General features: G+C 51.3%; 1 long non-coding RNA gene across 2 annotated transcripts; it reads right to left on the bottom strand.

The window, feature by feature from the left end:
• Window positions 1-7,010: 7,010 nt before the first annotated feature.
• Window positions 7,011-16,142, bottom strand: LOC104872066. 2 transcript variants are annotated; one of them, XR_783038.2, is made up of 4 exons: window positions 15,101-16,142; window positions 14,294-14,531; window positions 11,337-11,697; window positions 7,011-7,201 (listed from the first exon to the last, which is right to left on the bottom strand). It is a non-coding gene; the product is annotated as an uncharacterized LOC104872066 (long non-coding RNA). The 2 variants fall into 2 exon arrangements; XR_004516171.1 differs by lacking the exon at window positions 7,011-7,201 and having other exon boundaries at window positions 9,565-11,697.
• Window positions 16,143-20,079: the final 3,937 nt, after the last annotated feature.

Below are 20,079 nucleotides of genomic sequence, written 5' to 3'. Positions count from 1 at the left end.
AGGCTGGTCCCCCTCGGCCGGGCTGTGGGGTTGGAATACAGAGCAGGTACACCAGCCCCGGAGAATTCCTCCCACAGGCTCCAGGGATGCTTCAGTGTGCGGTTTCCCGATCCTATGTCTTTGCTTTCGGTGGTCGATGAAGTCAACCGGGAACCTGCACATGGAACAGGAGACACTGGGGCTGGATCGACGCTGCATGACTTGACACTTCGCTGCCCATCCGTGGCGAGCTATGCCAGAGGCGAGTTTCCATCGAGAAGACCGTCTCCTCCCACAGGAGATTCATCATGCCCCCTTGCTCCTGGTTGCACCTCAGCGGCTTTTTGGGGGCAGGTAGCATGTCCCCAAAATGTATGGGAACAGGAAACAGTCACTAGAACTAATCACTGAGCTCTGAGGTCCCCAGTGTCCACAGCAACAATGGAAACCCAGTGATTTACAGTGCCCGCTTTCTCAGAAGAGACAGATTTTGTTGGTACATGGATCAATATGCTAGGGCTTCCACAACAAAATACCACAGAGTGGGTGGCTTTATAGATGTTTATTTTCTTAATTTATGGGACTGGAAGTTTGAGATCAAGGAGTTAAAAGGTTTGGATCCTCTGCAGCCTCTCTCCCTGGCTTGCAGATGGCCACCCTCTTGCTGCCTGTTAACCATCTTTCCTCTGTGAGTGTGCACCCCTGGGTGTCTCTCTGTGTGTCTGACCATTCTGTGTTAGTTGACTTTTTCTTACTGTAACAAATATCTGAGATAATCAATGCATAAAGAAAAGAGGCCTTCACAGTTTTGAAGGGTTCAGTCCATGGTAAGATGGCCCTGTTGCTTTTGTCCTGTGGTGAGGCAGCTCATCATGGTGGAGCATGTGGTGAACGAATGTAGCCTGTTTCCTTTGGGAAGGGCAGGTCCCATGACCCCTTTCAAGGGCATCCCCCATAACTAGAAGATGTCCAGCTACACCCACCTCTTCCCAGTCCAGTCCCTTCTCCAGAGCATCAAGGCAAAGACCAAAGCTTCAAGACATGAGCCTTTGGGATTTGAGATCCAAACTATAGCACCTCCTCTTCTGAGTCCAGTTAGACTAGATCACAATCCACCCTACAATCTCAGTTTAATGTAGCCACCTCTTTAATGACCCCCATCTCAGCCAGGGATAGTGGCACACACCTTAATCCCAGCACTCAGGAGGCTGAGGCAGGAGGATGGCTGTGAGTTTGAGGCTAACAGGTACATTGTGAGACCCTGTCTCAAAGAGAAAAGAAGGGCCTCATCTCCAAATACAGTTGTATTCAGAGGTACTGGGATTCAGAGTTCAACCTATGAATGGTGAGGTGGCACCATTTGGCCCCTCACAGTGTAAAATTCCCTGAGTCCTTATACGAGGGAGCATGGTGAACAGTTTGTGTCATATGTCTTCCTCTCTTGGCTGTGTCCATGCATTCCCACAGCACACTGCCACTGGGCCTATAGGGGGCAATTCCTACTTCAACAGCAACTCCTACATGGCCTCATTGCTTAGCCATGGGTGCATACCACGTGATTTTAGTCTCAGTAAGATGTGAGGGGTGGATAGTTAAAGCATCCACACTTCCTGTGAGATCTGCTTTGGAAAAAAAAGAGGCAGCCATCTAGGAATGTGGTTTTAAGACCAGAAGTAGGTCAGCTAAGGAAGGGAGACTGTCTCCAAATGGCCTCCTCCTCCTCCCAGCCTTAGATGACTATATTGTAAGAACTTGGGACTTGGGCCGGGTTTGGCGGCACTGCTGACTACCTGTGTCATCCTTACATTGTTTTGGATGTCATTTTCCTCAGCTGGAAAGCAGACACTGCCTAAGTATCAGCTGTGGCAGTTTCATACGACATACAGGTACCCATCACACACATACTGTAGACTGAGGGCTGCAGGTCGGCAGTCTTTTGTGTCCTTCTCACCTCATCTCAGGTGGCCTCCGGTGGCCCCTGCTCGCTTTGGTGAAGGAACGTCTGCACATTTAGGTCCTTAAGATGCCACCAACCACAGCTTTGCTGCTTTCCTGGGGAAGCGTCAACAGCACAGTGCTGCTGTCTTGGGTCTCAGAGGGGTGCTGGACACCACCAGTGTTGTCACCTCGTTGTATAGCCGAGGACTCTGTCCTCTGAGGGGGCTCGGGGCTGCTCCTGGGAAGTGACTGGGGGCTTGCGGATGAGCACGCAGGTCCTTGGACTCTTTCCAGAGTTTCCCTCATTGCCATTACCCTCATTACCATTCTGAGAAAGAAAATATATAATCTGCTCAACCTGTCCCCCCACCCACCATAAATTTAAAATATCACAAGTTGAGAGTGCATTGTACTAAGTTTTAGTTAGGAGCAAGTCCAGGTGCACTATAGTAGGATGGGGTGACTATAGACAACAATTATGTACTACAAACTTCAATGTGCTTCCTAAAGACTCTTGAACATCTTTATCATGAAGAAATAAGGGTGATCTGATTAACCTGATTCAAACATTATACAATGTGTATGGGTATTTAAACATCAAGTGCTACTCTGTGACTATTTAGTTTTTATGTGTCACTTAAAAATAAGTTTAATGCTAAAAATGCATTGAAGGCCCTAAGCTGCAGAAGCTCATAGATCAGCAAGGCAGCGTGTTGCACGGCGCTGGCCGTTTCCTTCCTGCTTGCCTGGCTGACTAGGAGCTGTGGTCAGCATATCACTTTTGTACCATCAAAAGCCAAACAACATAAGCCCTGTAAATCAAATTGTCCTAAGTTAGGGCTCTGTATGATATCTACTCCATCCAGAACTTTGTAGGTAAAAATATAAAGTGTAAACTCACTGCATTTAATAAGCCAAATGATCGTTCTCTTCTTGATGACCCTGAGCCAGTCGGGGTCCCTTGTTTGTTTCTGACACAACTAAAGGGACCCACAGTGACACGCCTGTGTGACAGAGGGAAGGCGGGCACACCGGACCCCAGTCACATGGGACAAACATCTGCTTGTCTGACTGGTGTCCTGAGCGTCTACGAAGGCAGCAGCCAGGGGAGAGGAGGCCACGTCTCCCAGGATGGTGGAGGCGGAAGGCAGAGAGCTGTCTTCCCGCCTTTAAATTCCACTGTACGCCTGACTCGGGGCCAGGGCAGATGGGCCCAGCCACTCTCGGGGGTCTGCCTCTGTGGTGTGGCCTGCAGGTGGGGCCCATGAACGCACTCATGTGTTCCCTCCACATGGAACAGTGCTGGTGGGGTGGTGACCAGGACAACACACAAATTCATGGGCATGGCACAGACAGCCTCCCTGACACACCCCTACCAGCCTGCCCTCAAGACGTTACTAAGAAGGTTGTGTACTTGGACCGCACAGCTCTGTGCTCCTGATAAAGGACACCTCTCCCTGGGAGGGGGCCCACCTCCCTGTGGCCCAGCCTGGGATCTCTCTTGAAGGTGTGTTTTGTTGAAGAAGACGTCTGCAGATCTGCGAGGCAAGGGAGAGGGGCTGCAGAAACCTTTCTGTGCACTGTGGCCCGAAGTCACCTCCCACCCTAGAGCTGGTGAGAGTGGGTGGGAGGTTTGCCACCCAGAGCTCTGCCTGCTCTTTTCTTCCCAGAAAGCCCCTGCAAGACCGCAACTTCACCCCCATCTCAGCTGGGCATGTTCAGAAGCTGCACGCAACAGAATCTTCCAGAACATTTTCCCGCTCTGGATCAATCCAGGTTGACATCCTAAGGCCAAGCAGAGGTGCAAGCTGGTACCCTGGACTGCTTTTATGTAGCCCCTGCATTTTTTAATTAGTTAAAACACAGCAGTGAGCTCCTGGCTCTCATTAGCTTCTGCCTGACCAGTGTTTGTGTAGCCTCGCTCGTTGCATCCTCACAACACCTCCAGGGGGCGATAGTGGCATTCCCCACATCACACAGGGGGAGACTGAGGCTCGGAGCACTGGAAATAATTCTCCTGTGGCCCACAATTTGTAAGTGGGGGAGCCAGGGCTGAGGCGCAGGCAGATGGGCACTGGGACCTGGTTTCCAAGGCTGGGCTCGCTGCTGGACATTTTCCTGCAGTCCACTCTTTGGGGAGCACGATAACCAGCCTTGGTCCCAGAGCCTGGGCACCTGGTGGTTACCAGCGCTCCAGCCCTGTGTGCAGCCCTGGTCCCTTTGACTGAGGCGGCACTTTTGCCTCTCGGGGCTTCCCCCGTTCGCATAGACAGAGGTTTTTGTCCCCCCAGAGGCAGGTCTCCAAGACAGCCGGGAGCCTGTGCGCGTCACCACGGCTTTCACCACCACCGGTGTCCTACCCAGCAGCCTCTCACCCATCCCAGCAGGAAGCAGCCGGCAAACAAACACTGGCCGGAAACACATGCAGTGCAACCGACAATCGTCTGATCTGCCGGGCCACCATAATGAAGTGTGGAGTGTGAGCAGAGTGGCTTCAATAGTAGAAATGAGTTTTGCTGTCTTGGAGGCTGGAAACCTAAGATCAAGGTGGCAGCAGGTTGGTTCAGAGCTTCTCCCTGGACTTTCAGGCGCTTCTTTCTCAGTGTGCCCTCCTGTAGCCTCTCCGCTGGGGGGCGGGGGGCTCTGGTCTGTCTTCCTCTTCCTCTTCTTATGAGGCATCAGCCCTCTCCACTGGACTCCACCTCATGACCTCGGCTGACCTCAGTCGCCTCCTTGAGGTCCTATCTCCAAATACAGTCACAGTGGTGGTTAGGGCGTCACATGAATTCGGGGCAGGGCCAACATTCAGTCACTAACAACCACATTCTAGGTTTTCAGTCACTCTTGCTTAAAAAAAAAACAAAAAAAAAACATGTAAGATGGTGAATATTTTTTAACCAGCAACAAAACTGTTTAATAAACCCTACTCCTCTTAAACCCTCACTGTTCTCCCCCAGCAATGCTTCTTTCCCCGTCCCAGTTCCGGACTCCCAATCCCAAATCCTCTGCGTGGTGACCCTTGTTTCTCCTCGCCCCTTAGATCTAATCTATTGTTCCTGCTAGCAATTCTGCCATGGGTCTGGGTGTCCGGAAAGGGAAAGTTTTTGGCTAGCGATAGCGATGCAGAATGAAATACCCTTGTGAAAGGCTTGTTTCTGTTAGGAGAGGAAGAACTTGGCCAAGCCATTGTCACTCAGTTTCTGCTGTCTCTCTTAGGACTCCTACTGAGGAGCCTTAAAGCATCAGTGAGGGGGGGCCCATCATCGCAGAAAGACCCTGAGAAAGGAAGGGAGGAGGGGGAGCTAAAGGAGCCCGGCTCTTCCATTCCCAGCATACATGAGCCACACGTAAGGATGGTTTTGAGGTGACACAGCCCCTTCACCACCTGATGCAAGTGCCTGAGGAACCCCAAACAACAACCAACTGAGCTGAGTCAACTCCTAAATCATCAGCAAAACAGCAGATTTTAAAAAAATTGTTTATGCTACTGTTTGGTGTGGTTTGTTACACAGGATCCCATCCCCAATCCTGGCAGGCCGGGGTCAATCTCTCCACTTTCTTTGTTCACTCTGGGGTCTGCAGATCTCCAGGTGGGGTGAAGCATTAACAACCGCCAGCCACAAGTAACCCACTCAGCCCAGGCAGAGAGACAGTAGGGCCTACAGGCAGATAACCCAGCTGCTGGAGAGGCCTCCGCTCGGGTGTGGGGTCCTGGTATTCCTGCTTCCCACCAAGCCCATGTTGTCAGCTTTGAGCTGGGCTCCATATTTGACCTTATTCCAGGGGAAAGTAGGTTCTCCTCTTGCTCCTGCCTATCTCTGAGCAGGCTCTGTCATCCCAGGGCCCTAAATTGGCCCACCGGAACATGGTGTAATGGTCAGTCTTTAAGCTGCATTCTTCTGCTTTCCACTGGGAGGTCTTATATGTTCCGCTCATCACTTGCACAGATAGACATGTGGCTCAAAACCTTCCATCTGCTCCAACTCCATGAGGAGGCTCTGCCATCCAGTTGCACATAACACCAAGGAGTAGGAGTTCATGATGAAGGAGATGGTTTTAATGCCAGGAGTAGCTGGATACTTCCTACAAAGCCTTGGTCATATCTCCGTAAGGTAGCTCAGCTAGGGAACACAATACAGGTAGAGCTGACTTCTTGTGCAGTCATAAAAGCCTGCAGGTGATAGAGGAAAAGGTTCTTCCACCTTCCTCTTTACTTGGCTGAATTACTATATGAAAGCATATCCCCAGCACCCCTTGGCTTCTGTAGCAAATAGAAGCCTCTGGACTTGCTCAGTTTGGACTCTGCCAAGTCCAGCTGTCCACACACACATGTCATAGTTCATTTTTCTACAACACAAGGAACTAGGTGAGGACATAGGTGGTGAAACTGAGGCTTGGAGGCGTAAAGTGTTGGGGCGAGGATTTGACCCCAATCCGTGCTTTGCCTCTGTTGCTGTCTGCCTCTCTTCCAAGTGGCCCAGCTAAGCCCTCTAAGACCACACAATATAACCATCTCCAAAGCACTCAGGGAGGATGAGGCCAAGGCCACAGGGCTTGTTAGTGATGGAGCAGGACCCGCCCACTGTTGGGTGCCCCTGTGTTGGGTCTCCCACCCTACTGTAGTGGTTTAAAAATACATCTACAAGTTCTTTACTCTTCCTCCCATCCAGTGTCTCCTTGAGTGTGGGCTGTTCTGTGACTCACTTCAATGACTAGAATGGATCAGAAGGGTGGGAAAAGCAGTAGTTTATGTTCAGGGATTTTTTTTTTTTTTTAACACTCCAGTGTATTCTTGTGCAGGATACTGTGAGCTCCTGCCTGTCAGTGATCATATAATACTCCTTTGTTCCCAGTACCTTGCACACTCCCTGACATATAATAACTGCTCGATATTTTTAGTAATAAAATAAGCAAGTGTGTTTCTTTCATAAACAGACAGAAGAAATCATGCACAAGGGTATCATTGCATTTCCCCATGATGTTTACAGATGTAGATACATTTAGATACAGACTTAGAAATATCACTTAGATTTCACTGGGAGAAATCCTTAATAACTTGCTGGGAGCTTATATAGCAGGATGCTCACCTGAATCTAGTATTTCCACCTGTTTCTGGCTTCTGTGACAAAATACCTGAGGCTGGATGCTTTATAAAGAAAAGAGGCTGGTTTTGCTCATAGACTTGGAGGTTGAGCATCTAAGATCAGGCGGCCCCATCTGTTCAGGCTCTGGTGAGAGTCCCCTGGGCAATGTCACGACATGGCAGAGACATAGACAGGGAAGGCTGTGTGCAGAAGACAGATAACACTGTGAGAGAGGAAGCCAGAGGGTGGGGGAAGACCGTTCTTGCTCTTTTTATACCAACTTGTTCTCATGTGGTAAGACCAGCATGTATCCTCCTAAGGGGGCGCCCCAATGACGTAACCGTCTTCTGCTAGGCCTCACCCCTTTAAGGGCTTCACCACCCTAATATCACCAAGTTGGGGCCAAGCCTCCAGCACCTGAACTCCTGGGGGATGAATATATCCAAGCCACAGCACCACCTAAATGCAAGAAGATTTCAGATGGACTTTCGTTTCTTTTCTTTTCCTTCTTTCTTTTTGCGGTACTAGGGATCAGACTCAGGGCCTTTCACTTGCCAGGCAGGCATCACAGCACTAAACTTCAACCCTGGCCCTCTTTTCTTCCTCCTCCTCCTCTTCTTCTCCTCGAGACAGGGTATCACTATATAGCCTAGGTTGGCCTTGAACTCATGGAAATCCTCCTGCCTCATCCTCCTAAGGCCTGGGGTTACAGGCATGTGCCACCACACCCAGCCTTCCAGATGCTCTCTTACACCAAAATTGTAATCCCCTTTTCAAGAAAATCAGAGGCTTTTTAGACCTTGCAAGGACTATAAACCCATATTTAAAATAATTTTCCTGTGAAAGACTGTTTGAATAAATGACAAAGCATTTAACAGATGCTCTTTTCTGGGAAATTTCTTTTGTCATTTTCCCTGTAACTGCTATATGTTAATTATTCTAAGCAAATATACTTTTAAACTGTGTGACAAAATATATCCAATAAAATTATATTAATCTAAAAACTTCTATAAGGCCTGAAAAATAATTGTATAAGTATGAACAATAGTATATTCACTTGTATTTTGAGTTCATTAAATAAAAAGAATCATAGTAGTGCTGGGCGTGGTGGCTCATGCCTGTAATCCTAGTACTTGAGAGGCTGAAGCAGAAGGATTGCCACAAGTTCAAGGCCAGCCTGTGCTACATAGTGAGTTCAAGACCAGCCTGACTCTGTCTAAAAAAAAAAAAAAAAAATCATTGTAGCATTTCTATATTTGTGAATAGGAAATTGCAGTAAGTGAAGATTTTATGTGTGACAGGTGAGCCAGCTTATTATGAGCGCACAGATGTGATCTTTTTTATGAGCGCCTTATTCCACACGCCTTCTGCCATGGTTCTGCCTTGGACTCAGCTGACCAGGGACTGAATCCTCTGCAACCATGAGCCAAGTCAAAGCTCCCCTCCTCTAAGTGCAGGTATTGAGTGCCTTGTCCAGCAATGGGCATGCCCATACAATAGGTATATATGTAACTGCTCCCTTACTGAAATTGAGCCTCCTCAGGAAGCAAATTTAGGACGAGTCAGTATCAGCGACACTACACGGAAGTGTGCTATATGGTCACCTTTCAGTGTCCCTGCGAGTTTGGCTTGACTGATTCTGGGATTCCCCCTTAAATACCACAATCTGCAAATCTCAAGTCCTTTATGTGAAATGGCGTGGCATTTGCTTTTCTGTATTTTCTTTTTGGTATTTTCATAGAAGGCTTATAATCCTCCCTATACTTTAAATAATCTCTACATTACTTACAGTACTTAATGTGATGAAAATGCTATGCAGACGCTTGCTATATGTTCCATTTAGGGGACAGTGACAAGGAAAAGAGTTTGTACATACTCAGTACAGATGTGATCTTTTTTATGAGTAATTTTTTTTTAATCCACAGTGGTTGAATCCAAGGATGAAGACCCTGGAGATATAGAAGGCTGACATTTTCATAAATAACAAAGATGAATAAAGTTTAAAATATAAAGCAGAACTGGCTGGGTGTGGCTTTGGATTCTAGATCGAACTGTGGTGTCCTTCTTGCTTGGATCATTCGCTCTGGGGGAAATCAGGTGCAGTGTCACAAAGGCACTCAGTGGCCCACAGAGAAGGTGCATGTGGCAAGAACTGAGGCCTCCAGCCCGAAAGAATGGCAACCTTGGAGGTGACTCTCCAGTCCCATCAGCCTCTGGCTGCCATAATCCCCGAGCTAGGGAACACGCAGCTTCCTTCCTGATGCTGGGAAATCATGTTGAGGTGGCAGATGCTTCTAGGCTTGGGAGTAATTGGTTCTGCAACAAGTCACTGAGAAGCCCATTCTCCCACCTTGTTTATTTTTGGCCGCTCCAGGCACAGTCTTCTCCACTCAGAAGGGAGAATGATTTCACATTCTGCACAAGAGTATGGTGCCACCTCTCAGGCAGTTCCTGGAAAATTTACCAAGAAACTCTTCCAAAGAAAAAAGACCTCAGCTGTGGATGTAGCACAGTGGTACCACATCCACCTGGCAAGCGCAAGATCCTGAGTTTGATTCCTGGTACCAAAAAGAAAAAAAGATTTCTTAGGGCTCTTGAAGGCTGTAGCCTAAAGCCAGTCTTAATCATTTTCATCCCACAGGACCCTCCACAGTCCTCAGCCTGCTGCCGGAGAAGCCAATGAGAAGGAGCCGAGCACAGGGCCTGGTCCCTCCGACCTGCCGCCTGGGGCCTGGGAATCTGCTGAATCTTGTGCTGTGCACATGAGTTACCTGTTCGTAGATCAGTGAAATATATTGAAAATCATAATTTATCAGTTATGAAACGATGTGTAAGGGTTCCTGAAAAGAAAGGTTTTGTGGTTACACAAGCCTGGAGAATGTAACTAATGCTTCCCTTTCCTGGACGGTCACCTTAACATCTTGAAGATCTGAAAAGTTCTGCAGTGAAGAGTGCTCTTTAATCTACTTAAACCTGAAATTTCCAAATTTGTTCAACCACAGAGGTTTTTTTCATAAATTCTATATAAATAGCCCTGGTTATAAATAGCCATCTGTGTGTTTCATGCCACAAGGCTGGGGACTGTGCCATGGACAGCAGAGCTCCAGCTCCACACCCTTGAAAGCCAGACGCAGGGTCCCGAGGAAGGACACGGAGGGTAGGGCGGGGCCTGGCGCGGGATGGTGGGGCTGGAGGAAAGACTCATGCTGGGTCCCAGAGGGAGGACCTCCAGAGGGAGAAGACCCCAACCTACTGCACAGATTTCCGAAGCGCAGGTCTGGCACCTATTGATTCTTTCATTCTTATTCACTCACTCATCCATCACAGGCTGCATTAGGGGCCTAACCCGAAATCCGTCACACCGCCTGCCCTTTGGAAACTTGCTCCTAGTGAAGATGTGTGATTCCTGTGGGCCTAGAAAAGCGCTTCAGAGAGCAGCCTGAGACAGAGCATGCGCCTAGGTCAACCAAGTGGACAAGTGCGGGGGAGGGCCTGAATCGACTCAGAGCAGGCAGGGGGGTCTGAGCCACATGAGGTGCGCTGGAGACACCACACCCAGCGCCCACCTGGCCCCTGCGCCCTGCTCTGGGGATCCAGGCTTCTGTGTTTCTGGGGATCACAGCCTGCTCAGCTGGAGCACAGAGGCAGGAGGGGAGAGAAGTGTCTGTCCCAGTAGGATGGCAGTTGTGACACCAGGCCTGGCGATTCGAGGCCCAGGATCCTGGTGCAGGGGCTGCTGTTATCAGTGTTTGCAGCCCTGGCTGAGACAGTGACTCCTAGATCAGAGTCAGAAGTGCCAGCTCCTCCCCAGCTGTGGCTTCCCCCTGATGGCGGAGCAGATATGAGCCCTGGGTACCCCGAGGTGCTGTGGTCGGACTCTGCCTTCATGCACTGGACCCTTGCCCCACTGTGATATTATTAGGTGTGGACCTTGGCAGTGGTGGGATCACGGCAGAGCTCCTGGTGACCGGACTAGAGCTCCTTTCAAAGGCTCCAGCAGACCCCTTGCCCCTTGCACCCTGTGCAGACATGGGGGAGAGGTTATCTAGGAACAAGGAGACCCTCGCGTCCCTAAAAATTTGCGGGTGCCCCGACCTAGTACTTCCTGACTCTCGAGAGTTTACATTTGCAATCTTCTGTGATAGCACAGCGGGACTGAGACAAGGGTTACTCATCCTGATCTCTGGGCCCCACCTCTCCTTCCTTTTGTTCTCTAGCTCTCCCCCTCCCACCCTGTCATCCACCCATCCTTTCCCTTTGTAGTCACTTCTCTCTGTGAATTCCCCTGTGAAATGTATAGCTGCTTCCTGTCTTGCTGACTGGACCCAGACTTACTCAGGAAATGCACCTTCCAAGTTGGGTCTCTGCGCTTGGGTTGTTGTCCTTTTGGGGTACGAACGCAGAGACAGACTCATCAGTCTGGCAAATGGCGTACTGCTGCCCCGTGGCATCAGAATCACGTGATGATCGCCTGTGGTTGCTCAGGTGGGGCGCCGGGAGAAAGCGAAATGTTCACAGTGTGTTTTTGTTTTTGTTTGTACCGGGGATTGAACTTAGGACCTTGTGCTTGTGAGGCCGGCAGTGGAACCACTGAGCTAAATCCGTGGCCTGAGAAAGTGAAATATTGCAACAGGAAGTCACCATTGCGCTTGACTGCTCCTGTAAAACTGATGACTGTGGATGGATGGCACCCGACCTGTGAAAAGAATGTACAGTACGAGGAGGAAGAGGAGGAGGAGGAAGAAGGCGACCACAGAGGTGTGGATGACAGCCACAGCAACGATGAAGGTGAGGAGGAGGAAAAGAAAGAGAAAGACAAGGGAGAAGGGAGGAGAAAAAGAATAGGTGGACAATGTGGATTATAATAAAAACGTTTAAAAATGTATTAGAAGAGTAAAAAGACAAGGTACAACTGGAGGAAGGTATTTACCATACACACACTTCTGATAAAGGACTTGTCCACAATACAGAAAGAGCTATTATAAATCAGTAAGAAGATGGCAGATAATCCACGAGGGAAAAAATGGCTAAAGGGCTGCAGTGAGCACTTGAGTGTCCTGGTGGACAATAAACAAATGTGAAGGTGCTCAACCCCATTAGTCATCAAGGAGACACTAATTAAAACTACCGTGCATCAAAGCCGCAATGAACTAGGAACTCACACTCACCTGGGTGGCTGAAATGGAAAAAAATACGGGCAAAAACAAGGTTGGCAAAAATACGGAGAACCTGAGACCCTTATGTATTGCTGCTGGAACAGTAAAATGGTGCAGAAACTGTGGGAAATAATCCGGCAATTTCTCATCAGTTTAACAGCATTACCATTTGACTAGCAACTTGACACCTAGGTACACTTTCAAGAGGAAAAAAACATCATACACCCACACCAAAACATGTGCATGAATGTTCACAGCAACACTGTTCATAATACCTTTGAAATGAAAACAACCCAAATGCCCTTCAACTGATGAATAAACAGAACGTGTATCCATCTATTCAGTCATTCCATTTATATAAAATGTCCAGGAAAGCAAATCTACAGAGATGGAAAGTAGATTCATAGTTGCCAGACACTGGAGGCGACAGCTAAAGGCGATGGCATTTCTAGTGAGCGGCTCTAGGGAAGGTGTTCTAAAATTCATCATGGTGAGTGTTGCACCATAATGTTGAAATTCTAAAATCAATTACATCGTACAACTTGGATGGATAAACTGTATCTCAATAAAGCTGTTAAAAAACAAGAAGAGGAGGAGGGAGGGAGAGAAGAAGGAAGGACGGCAAGCGAGGAGGAGGAAGGCAGACAGGCAGGAAGGTAGGCGGGCTGGCTCAGGGCAGTGCCACTACCCAGCCAGAAGAAACGCTAAAATGGAAAGGCTAATCATAAGCAGTGCTGAGGATGTGGGGAAACACTGCTGATGGGAGCACAACTTGTCACAATGACTTTAGGAACCCACCCAACAGAAATCCATACGCTCGTTCACCTAAGGACGTCACAGAAGCGAGTTGAGATAACTGAACATTGGAAATGGTCCCGATAGTCATCAGAATAGACAAACAAATGCTTGGGTCATCACAAACAGAAACTTCAAGGCAATGAGAATGGACAGTCAGCTCCATACAGCAGAGATGAATGTTATAAAAGGAGAACTGAGAGGAAAAAAAACCCAGGCTGTACGCATGAGTACAGACTGTGAGTCCATTCACGCAGAGTTCAACAGACAGAACTACTATGTGGTGTTTGAGTCAGGTGATAGCTACTTTTGGGGTGGAGTTTGACCTTGGAGGGCATGGGAAAGCTCTGCAGTGCAGGCGCTCTTTTTTCCTGACCTGGATGCTCGTTCATAGGCTTGTGCCTGGCTGTGCATTTACAATTCATATACAGTTACCCATGGTATCCAGGAGGATTGGTTCCAAGACCCCTGCAGAGGCCAAACTCTGCAGAGGCTGCGGTCTCTTATATACTTGCATGGAACTTACGCACCTTTCCCTTATACATGAAATCATCTTTAGATGACTTACAGTGCTGAATGCAAGGTAAACACTGTGTACACAGTTGTCAGGCTGTGTTGTTTAAGGAAAAACAATGAGAAAGAAGCTCTGTACATGTTCAATATGGATGCACCAGTTTAAAAAATATTTTCAATTAATGTTTAATTGAATTTGTGGCTACTGAGACTGGCTATACTTTTCTGCATTTATATTATAATTCAATATAAAATTTTACCAAATTTGAGAAAAACAGGGATAGGAGGGGGGAACAGTTAATGCATACATACCAAACGAGGAAGATTATGGACCAGAGCAGCTCATTTTCGTTCCTAGGACTAACCTCGAGACCTACCAGCACCACAACACCTCACCTTTCTGTGAGGCAATCCAGGCCTCGTTTGGCCCCTGTCTGGATCTCAGTGACTGGGGAGGACAAAGTTGGGTCATTCAAAGCTTTACGTGTACTAGGTCTATCTCCTGCCCTGTGCCATTGGACCTCCTTGTTGTCCTAGGATTTGACCCCTCTGGCTTCTGTGCTAGTCCTCCTGTCCTCAGTACAGCAGCGTCCAGCTTCCCCTGAGTGGTCAGGATGGGCCATCCCAGAGCTGCCCCACTTTACAAGCCAGCTCAAGACCATTAGCATCTCAAAAAAGCCTGCTATCACTTTGGGTAAGTGGGCTGGTGGGGTCATTTTCCCTGGGGGGCTTAGACCTTCAAACCAGCACAGTTCCATGCTGCAGGGCAGAACCCAAAACCTTGGCCAGGGGGTCATCAGTTGTGGAGAGCGCCCCTCCCATACACACCTGGCAATCTCTGGACCCGCATATTCACCATGGGAGAAGCAACAACATGCACCTGTTGTGGCTTCAGAGTTGGCGCTGGCTCTGCTGATGTGTAGAAGAAACTGTTGCCTTCTCTTCCCAGCTAGAGCCTTCTCGATGTTTCTGGAGAAGATGTATGTAAGTTTGCTAGGGCTGCTGTAACAAAGTATCTTAGATGAGGTGGCTTCAACGACACATTCATTTTCTCTAGTTCTAGATTCTGGAAGTCAGCAGAATTGAAAGGATCAGTGGGGTTGGTTTCGATGAGGCCTCTCTCTGTCCCTGGCTTCACAGCTGCTATCTCCTCCACGTCCTCTGGCGTGTCCTTGATTGCTCCATTTCTCTCTCTAGCTCCCTCTCTCTCTCTCTCTCTCTCTCTCTCTCTCTCTCTCTCTCTCCTCTAATCTCTTCTCCTAAGGACACCAGGCATGTTGGAGCAGAGCCCACACTCATGTCCTAGTTCTAATTCAGTGGCTTCTTTAAAGCCCTTATCTCCGAACACAGTCACATTCTGAGGTCCTGGGATCATGGCTTCCACACACAAACCGGGACAAGGGCACACAGTGAAGCCCGCAACAAGCCCTTTAACCCAAATACTATGCCACCCAGGCCATCAGGGGGCACAGCTGGGAATGCAGAGGAGAAAAGGGAAGGAAGGAAGAGGGCACCATGGGCAGCAGGAAATCTAGTCTTGTGGAGAATCCTAGTGCACTTCAAGCAGGAGTTGTCAGTGAAGCCACAGGAAGATGCTTTGCAAGCAGCCGCAGATGTGGCCAGCGGAGAACTTACCTTCCTGTGCAGGACTCGGTGTCCTTTGCGGGCCCGGATCTCGTCTCCCACTCATGGCGGAAGCAAGGACAACATGTGCCGTATTTCCCTTTGGCTTCTCTGCAAGTTGTCTCCTCTGTAAAATGAGGTAGACGTGCGGCAGATCTGCTGGGCTATGAGAGGACCTGGGTGGGCTGGTCCAGGGGGGAACCCTGCTGGGCTCTGAGGACCACTGAAGGGGCGAGCGCTAGGACACCCTGCCCAGGGACCCAAGCAGAGGGAGACTCTGAGGGCAGGGTGACAGTGACCAGAACCGTGGGGCCGTCCCCACTGCATACCCAGCCAAAAGCTGCCAGGTCCAGCTTCTCAGCTCAGGCACCCAAGGTCCCCCAGACCAGAGGGAGGGAGGCTCGCTGGGCTGCGGGCCCAGGAGGAGGAGGGGGAAGGAGGGAGAGCTCCTGCTGGGTTGGGAGTGGGGGCTGCTTATTCTTCAAAAGGTTCCAGAGATTTGCTCAGAATTCACACAGGGAAAGGGAAGTGGGAAGGGAAATGGGTGAGAGAAGAGTGACAGGAGACAGAGAACACGGGCAAAGTGAAGAGAGCACTCAGCTCTTTCTGCAGCGGGCCACAGTGACTTATCAGCCGGGTTCCTTCTGGCTTCCGAGCAAGCAGAGGGAGAGAGACCTTATTTCGTATCACCGGGCCTCGGGGTTTGGCCCCATGGGGCAGGCAAGCCCACTGAGACTGTCCACGCTGCGCAGTGAGAGGCAGTCACACTGTCCACCAGACTCGAGTGGCTTTGTGTGCGTGTGTGTGTGAGTGTGTGTTTTGCACAACGCCTGCGTCACCCTCTGTGTTTGCGTGTTGTATGAGTGTATACATGTGCATCTGGGGGCAGTCATTTCCCATGGGGCAGCACAGGCAAAGTCTGTAGAGAAAGGAGCTCGGGCCAGTGCAAAGTCTGGGAGAGGGAGGGACCTGCACCAGAGGCGGCCACACCCTGCCCTTGGGCTCCACTGTGGCTTCCTCGCCCCCAGGTTCCTCTTTTCATTTAAAGCCAGCTTGAATTGGTTACTTGCGAAAGACCTAAATCACGCACAGACATTTTAGTAGCATCTTTCTGGCTGCAGAAAATCTGACCTAACATGAAGGACCTGGAAACAGACTCACAGCAAGCTCTGGGATCCAGCGTATAACACCTCCAGACTCAGCGACGGTGCCCCTGAGGCGGGATTTCCACCCCGAAAGCTGCCTGCCGGCCAGGTGTTAACCACAGTGGGATCTCCTACCTCATGTTGGGGAGTTCTCGGTGCCCCTTGAGGGGACTCACCGCACAGATTTCACAACTCAGAATGGCTCTGTCTTGTCCCCCGAGGCCATGGCAATCCTGCCCTCACCGTGCTGCCACCGCACCAACGCCAGCTCTGGATCCACTCCCCTGTGCTCATCGCTCCTTGGCTGGGAACTGAAGAGTCTGCACTGAGCAGCGGGCAGTCCCTGCCTTGCTCTGACTCTAGTGCTCACACCCGGCCCATACAGCCTGTCGCCCACTCTCCCTCTGCTGCTCTCTCCTTGCTCCTCAGTAGAACCCCGCGCATCCCCCACAGCCGACTGCCCTGTGGGGAACCCCCTCTCTGGGGACCTGTAGGCGGCCTTTCCTCCTTGCCATCTGCTCAGAGCAGACCAGAGGAGGGCAGGCCAGCACTACCTCCCTCTTGGCACCTTCCCCGGGCTGAGCACCCTCCTGGCACAAAGCCGGGGTTCTGCAAATGCTGGTTGAACCGAAACCCACTGTGGTCTCGGGTTCCTGAGTTGTCTTTCTCTGTGTTCCCACGCTGGGCTCATGGTCACAAGGTGGGGCCTGGCCTGTGTCCAGGCTCCCCGCTTGGGGACAAGACCGAGTCTTCCCCGGGGTTCTGTAAGGAAGGTGTCCCTTCTGTCCCTCCTGCCAAGGCTTTGCCGGCTGCTCTGGGCTCCTGGGTACACTGAGCCCTGAGCCCTGTGCTGCTTTGGAATGGAGCCGCCAGCGTCCCTGCCTTCCAGGAGAGAGAACCAGCATGCCCTCCTGCTTCCCCTTCTTGTGTCTCCTCTGGGAAGCTTTCAGGACACGTGTGCACTTAGCAGGATGCAGGCCTAAACCCAGCCACCATCCTAGGATCCAGAGGAGGGGCAGCAGTGCCGGGGTCCAGAGAAGGGGTGGGCTAGAGGGCAGGGGCGGGGTGACTATCAGAGGTTCCCAGTGACTGTGGTTCAAGCTCCATCTCAGCACTTCCTGCATCCTCTGGGCCTTTCTCAAAATCACAGGACTTCTGAGGCCGGGCCACCCGCAAAGAGCAGCAAGGGACGAGGGCTTGGTGGCTGAATCGTCTCCTTGTCTCAGGAAAGCAGCAGATTTCTCCAGCCCACCATGGCTGGGGTCAGAGGGGGGCTGGGAAAGTGGGGAACAAGGCTGTCGGACCTGCCTTTGTGGCCTCCCGTGATCACTAGTGGAAGGGACCTGGGTGCCGGGAAACATGGCATGGACCTCGCGTGGCTGCTCCGGGAGCTCCTGTGAAGACTCTGACCCAAAGCCAGGAGCTGCTTCCCCCGCCGAGAGGGCCGCCGCTCCGGGTGTGGGGTCCATGTGGGCCAGCCTGTGCCATGAAGTGTGGGGCGGATCTCCAGGGCCCTTTGATGGGCACCCGTCCTGCAGATCAGCCCCTCGCCCTATAGCAACTTCCTGGAAGTGAGTGAGCAAGGAAGAAACACCTGGCACCTGTGGGGACACCTGCTCCCTGGGCGGCCCTCGGAGGCAGCAAGAGGGTCAGCTGGGGGTGGGAGTGTGCAGTGAGTTCAGAAGAGGAACTAGGGGCCGGCGGACTTCCGGGAAGCCATGCTACGGGGCCCGGCCTAGGGGATGGGGTACCAGCACAGTGCCAGGGACCCTCCCTATTCAAAATGCCCGCACACTGTCAGGTGGTAAATGGGATGCCGCCTGCTGCATCAGACGTTCCCTGCATACTGATCATACAGGGACACCCCTCCACCAGTCTTGTCCTACACCAGCCCGGCGGAGCACCAAGCCTCTCGCTGCCGCAGCCCTGGTATGCCTGAAGGCCCAGAGGAGCCCAGGGGGCTGAGGGCTGGCACAGAGAAGCGCCCCTGCCCCTGCCCCAGCCTCCCAGCCCCCTCTGCTGACACTGTGGAGAGAGCCCTCCTCTTGCTGGGTTGTTATGCTGGGAAATGAAACATTGCTTAACCCCCAGGAGAAACCACAAGAGGAGAAAAACATGCAATGCTGCCGCAGCTGGGCCCAGAGCTCAGCCTGCACTCTGCAGGGCGGGTGGTGCTCTTCGCGTTAAAGATGAGAGAAGAGCCCTTGCAGGGCAGTGGCTGGATGTCTCGGAGACCCTCAGGGCCCACCTCAGCCTAGGAAGTGCGGTTGTTTGTTTGGGGACCATGTAGGCGGGGCTCTGGGTGATGGGTGGTGACTGACACTTGTGCTGTGGGGCCCTCCCTGCTGGGAGCTACCATTCTAACCAGGGAGCAGCCTGGGCACGGCTGGGCCCTGACATAAACAGCAGACCGGCTGAGGCAGGTGGCTCCCGGAAACCAGAGCTCTGGAAAGGAGCTGCTTTCTTCCCAGCACAAGCACAGGTTGTGAGTTTGCCATTTGGGGTGGACCTGCTGTCCTTTATCCCAGGGACTCACAGGTCTTTGCTGTGGGCATCTAGGAGCAGGCTACTGGCCAGAGGCCCAGCTCTGATGCCCTCCTTCCTCAAGGTGTGTTTCAGGCCCCCTGCCCACTATCCCTGCCGCAGGCTCCTGGGCACCGGTTCTTCTCGGAGCCTCTGGCCAGGGAACTGCAGGCCCCAGCCTCAGTGGTAGGGGAGTGAATCCAGCCTTTGTGGGGGGAGGTAGGAGCCCCACAGCCACTGGGAAGACTCCAGTCCCAATGACTCCCACTGTCCCTAACTGGCCTCTTGGGTGCAGTTGACACGCTGTCTCCTCTCCCTCAGCTGCCACCTGCCTGCCTGTCCCTCTGCTAGGCCCTGCCAAGACCCCTGGGTTCTGCACCACCTGCCAAGCAGAAGCCAACCACACACACATGCACACAGGCACACACTCAAGGATCCCTCCCTCACCAGGGCTCTGTCTGCACCTCTCCTTCACGCGCTCCCAGCCTGCTTGTGCTACTCACTGTGTTCCTGTGTCCACAAAGCTACCCAAGGCCACACGAATGATGCCCCTGTGGCTGGTGACGCTGTGATTCTTGGCCCAAGAAGGGCCGGTGCACCTGTGACCCAGATGCAGACCCCAGTTAGGCCTAGGAGGCAGTGCCCATGCAGGAGGGGAATGCTCTCAGTGCCCACTGCATCACAGGCTCGGTCCTGGAGGGGCCAAGCTCACTCCTGCACACATTTCCAAGGGCAAATGGGACACAGACAGTGAAAGCCCAAGGGCCCTGTTGCCTGTGCCTCCTGGTGCTTCCCTCCTCAGGGTACAAGAGGCCCAGGAAAAGCGCACCACCCACGAGTGGGCACCTCAGTGCCTTTGCTTCTGGGTCTGTTACGGAGGAATGGCACTATTTTCTACATCACCAGCCTGGGAGAAACTCCTGAAAGACGGAAGAGGGGCCCAGACAGGAGTTGCTCCGGCTTTGCCCAAACACGCCCAGGAAACACGAAGCCCTGGGAACGTGGGGGTGAGACTCCAGGACTGGCCTCCTGCCTCAGTCCAGCATAAACAAAGCTGAACACAGTGAAAACACAAGGGCAGATGATTCGGAAATAATATCACAACAGGAAAGACAGCTGAGCAGGGGTGAGTCCAGCTTCCCAAAACAAAGGGCAGACAACTATAGGAGGGGTGGGCACGGGGAAAGAGCCTAGAGGTATTAAGGAGGGTCGGCTTCTGTGACAAGGCCACTTGGGCATGCCAATCGGTGCTTATCTGAAATAGACTTTTTCTATTTTTTTCCCCCCTGGTTTTTTTTTTTTTTTTTTTTTTTTTTTTTTTTA

The sequence above is a fragment of the Fukomys damarensis genome, unplaced genomic scaffold (assembly GCF_012274545.1).
Source record: "Fukomys damarensis isolate Sample0158 unplaced genomic scaffold, DMR_v1.0_HiC HiC_scaffold_7, whole genome shotgun sequence".
NCBI classification, from domain to species: domain Eukaryota; kingdom Metazoa; phylum Chordata; class Mammalia; order Rodentia; family Bathyergidae; genus Fukomys; species Fukomys damarensis.
The sequence above is the reverse complement of the archived record's forward strand: the minus strand, read 5'-3'. Positions and strand labels throughout refer to the sequence as shown.